Genomic DNA, 4,857 nt, shown 5'->3' with positions numbered 1-4,857 from the left:
TCTGTGTGATTGGATTCGGGGGGCGTCACTGACGACGCGGCCGAGACGAAGGGCAGTTGCATTTGGACTTGGTTTGGTGCCTGCCTCGAAACCAAAAATCAAAGAAAATATTTGCAGGGCGAAATTCATAAAGTACGAAAATAACATAATCCATGCAAAAAAAAAAAGAATCAGAATTTTAGAAATAATCGAACAACGATATCAAAGTGCACAAGCATTTAGTATTAATCTAAATTGAAACACTCCAACACACACAATGTTGGGCCGTAGCAAATCTCGATAAATCACTTCGACATACTCATTTTCATAGTCCGCCACCTCTTCATCGAACCAAGAACAAACCGAGAATTTGTAATCAATCATCATATGAGGATGGTACTACCCAATACGAGCAACGATCCCCTCAAACCCTGAGTATAACCTATAGAAGACCGATACTTAGCAATGATCCTCTCAATCGTCACACCCTTTTTTCTGAAAAAAAGGTAACACCCCTATCCACATTCTTAGCTCTCGCATTACCCACGAAGGGGAAACACAAGCCAAACGGGTCCATTCATCAATACAATCAAGAAAATAGAACACCTACATCTTTGGCTGGACAAGATGGTGGGGTTAGGGAAGAATCACCACCGGAGCAATGGTCCGCGGAGAAGGTTTTTGCCTCCCTGTAATATCCCAGGTTTAGAGGCAACAAAATGAGAGAACACCAAAGTGTGCATTGCATTCATGCATAGAAAATCCGAGGAATTTTCGCGCTTTCAAATAAAACTTACCACAGTAACTGAAATTTCACTTGACTTGCTGGAATTGAAGTAGATCATCAAGTCAAGCGCTATAAACTTCAGTGTGATCTTTGCTAAAACCTTATTTTGGGTAGAGATGATTTGATCTATGGATTAGATCAAATGGAATTAGATTTTCAACAAAACATTCTTTAAGAATCAAACCCTAACTTATTAACACTTAAAAGTTAGCAACTACCTTTGTGTGTAATTTAATTCAATTTTAAACTCATTACCAAATAAGGTTAACCACATGGTCTAAAGTGCATAAAAGCCACACATTCTTATTTAAATCATAACTTATTAAGTATATGGAATATCATAAAACTAAATCCATTTACATTACGAATTATAGTTCAAACTATTTGAATAAAACTAACTATGAGTATTTTGAAACTCATATGATCATGCCTTGGTGAAATCAAACCCAACTATCCAAAATTGAGAAATAACCTTCAACCTTAACCTTTTTACCAATATTATAATGTAAATCCAATCAAAGATGGTATGATGACTCATCCACAATAATAAAACCATCCACATGATATTTAGTAGCAAATGCCACTTGGCTATCCAACAATAAATCATATGAGAGGATAATCTCTATGCCATGTGGGATGAAAATATCTACATGACTTGCTTTCCAAGCTTTGCCACCTCATGCTCAAAGGATTGCTATGGATGAGGGCATGACAACCAAGCACCTTACTCATCAAACCAAATCAAGAGTCACCACCTATGTGTCATGATACTAGAGCTTGCCCAAGCCTATCAATAGAGCCACACCCTTCATCCATTTGCTCATCAAGTATTATGATACATGGGCACAAACACATAGAGCCACTCCATATGAACTAGCTAGGATCAAGATGAAGAAGCTAGGAGGTGGAGGCATACCACAAGATGCAGGTTTATCAGATTTCCTGAAGAACAAGCTACAGAAGATACCAAGGTAGAATTCCTAGGCAAACCATATATGTAGAGGATCATATCATCATCTCTTGAGTAGGACCTTAGGATATTCCAAGACATTGAGAAGTGAGAGAAGTTATAATACTAATCATAGCCATGCCATAAAAGAATACTAGAGTAGTACTAATCCTAGTTGTTCAAGTAAATATTTAATCTTGGAGGTGAGAACCCTATTCCAATAACAATACCTTAGAAAACCAATTCCATAATCATCACAACTTAGTATTAATTATAAACCCTAAGAATCTAGGATGAGTGTGATGAGAGGAATAATAAGGAGGGATTAGTGAGGAATGAGTGGATCTTGTCTAATGCATGATCATAACTTGTAGATATAGATGATAAGTTAAATCATATGATCACTAGATCTTATCTATCACATAAAATAATAAGTATATCACTAGTAGTTAACCCCAGACCAATCCTCATGTCTTGTATGGAGGAGTAACCCTAGCTAGCCAATAAAACATAATCAAAGCTTAAGCTTATAACCAATTCTAGCTTGTGTATCACATGGGTAATTCCAACTAAAACCCTAGACCATATTTGAATCCAAGTATCACTTGGGATCATGAAAAGAATCATGCCATGCCTCATGCCCATTTATACTTCAACTAGTGAGCATTACCAAAACCCTAAACCTTTTCACATAGGATTCAATCCACATAAAAAAATATGTCCTAACTTGTGCATCATGGATCACAAGTATAAATTAAGCCATATGTACTTAGGACTAAATATCATTTGGTGAGTAGAGTGAAACCAATGTCCCAATCATCTTCTTAAAACTTAAGAACTATCACTCACATAAAATCATTAACCAATCCCATTTCCTTTACCATTTGTTAAACCTAGCCATAATTAAATTATATGTGAATGATCACTATGGTTAAGCACTAGAAAAATAGAATGTGTTCACCATGCACATGTTCTAAATTTCAAATCAATTAAAACAGGTTTAATTCCTTAATTAAAAAGCAATTGAGATAAACCCTAAAATCATATCTATTTGAATTTTTAATTATGTCTCATAAGAACACAAAATAAATCAATGATAATATGGTTATTTATAAACAAAACCATATAGTAGATAGCATTATCAAATTGTTCTGATATTCAAATATTCTAGAACCTGTAAAACAAAACAGAATTCAAATTTGAATCCAAACAACAAAATAGAAAACAGAAAATATAAAATAGAATTTAAAAAAGGAAAAGAGAGGGAAACTTACCAGACTTGGCCGCAGCAGCCCATCAAAGCCCAGGAGCAGTCCAGCCCACGGCCAAATACCGTTTCGCGTGCGTCAAGAATCGTGCGAAGAGAATAGACTGCGTCATCGTCGTCTCCGAGCTCGACAGCGGGGCGGAGCCAGTAGGCTGATGGCGTGTAATTCACACGTTCGTTGGGAACCCCAAGAGGAAGGTATGATGCGCAGAGCAGCAAGTTTTCCCTCAGAAAGAAACCAAGGTTTATCGAACCAGGAGGAGCCAAGAAGCACGTTGAAGGTTGATGGCGGCGGGATGTAGTGCGGCGCAACACCAGAGATTCCGGCGCCAACGTGGAACCTGCACAACACAATCAAAGTACTTTGCCCGAACGAAACAGTGAGGTTGTCAATCTCACCGGCTTGCTGTAACAAAGGGTTAACCGTATTGTGTGGAAGATGATTGTTTGCGGAGAAAACAAGTAAAAAACAAGTATTGCGAGCGATTTGTATTTCAAGTATAAAAGAATGGACCGGGGTCCACAGTTCACTAGAGGTGTCTCTCCCATAAGATAAAAGCATGTTGGGTGAACAAATTACGATCGGGCAATTGACAAATAGAGAGAGCATAACAATGCACATGCATGTCATGATAAGTACAAGTGAGATTTAATTGGGCATTACGACAAAGTACATAGACCGCCATCCAACCGCATCTATGCCTAAAAAGTCCACCTTCGAGGTTATCATCCGAACCCCTCCAAGTATTAAGTTGCTAACAACGAGACAATTGCATTAAGTATTGTGCGTAATGTAATCAATAACTACATCCTCGGACATAGCATCAATGTTTTATCCCTAGTGGCAACAAGCACATCCATAACCTTAGGGGTTTCTCGTCACTCCCCGCATTCACGGAGACATGAACCCACTATCGAGCATAAATACTCCCTCTTGGAGTTACTAGCATCAACTTGGCCGGAGCCTCTACTAATAACGGAGAGCATGCAAGATCATAAACAACACATAGGTAATAACTTGATAATTAACATAACATGGTATTCTCTATCCATCGGATCTCGACAAACACAACATATAGCATTACAGATAGATGATCTTGATCATGTTAGGCAGCTCACAAGATCCAACAATGAAGCACAATAAGGAGAAGACAACCATCTAGCTACTGCTATGGACCCATAGTCCGAGGGGTGAACTACTCACTCATCACTCCGGAGGCGACCATGGCGGTGAAGAGTCCTCCGGGAGATGAATCCCCTCTCCGGCAGGGTGCCGGAGGAGATCTCCAGAATCCCCCGAGATGGGATTGGCGGCGGCGGCGTCTCTGGAAGGTTTCCGTATCGTGGTTCTTCGTCTTGGGGTTTTCGCGACGGAGGCTTTAAGTAGGCGGAAGGGCAACGTGGGGGTCCACACGAGGGCCCCACACCACAGGTCGGCGCGGCCAAGGCCTGGGCCGCGCCGCCCTATGGTGGCGGCCCCTCGTGGCCCCACTTCGACCCCTCTTCGGTCTTCCGGAAGCTTCGTGGCAAAATAGGACCCTGGGTTTTGATTTCGTCCAATTCCGAGAATATTTCGTTACTAGGATTTCGAAACCAAAAACAGCGAGAAAACATCAAGCGGCTCTTCGGCATCTTGTTAATAGGTTAGTTCCAGTAAAATGCACGAATATGACATAAAGTGTGCATAAAACATGTAGATATCATCAATAATGTGGCATGGAACATAAGAAATTATCGATACGTTGGAGACATATCAGCATCCCCAAGCTTAGTTCTGCTCGTCCCGAGCAGGTAAAACGATAACAAAGATAATTTCTGAAGTGACATGCCATCATAACCTTGATCATACTATTTGTAAACATATGAAATGAATGC

The sequence above is a fragment of the Lolium rigidum genome, chromosome 6 (assembly GCF_022539505.1).
Source record: "Lolium rigidum isolate FL_2022 chromosome 6, APGP_CSIRO_Lrig_0.1, whole genome shotgun sequence".
Taxonomy (NCBI): domain Eukaryota; kingdom Viridiplantae; phylum Streptophyta; class Magnoliopsida; order Poales; family Poaceae; genus Lolium; species Lolium rigidum.
Note: the sequence above shows the minus strand (reverse complement) of the source record.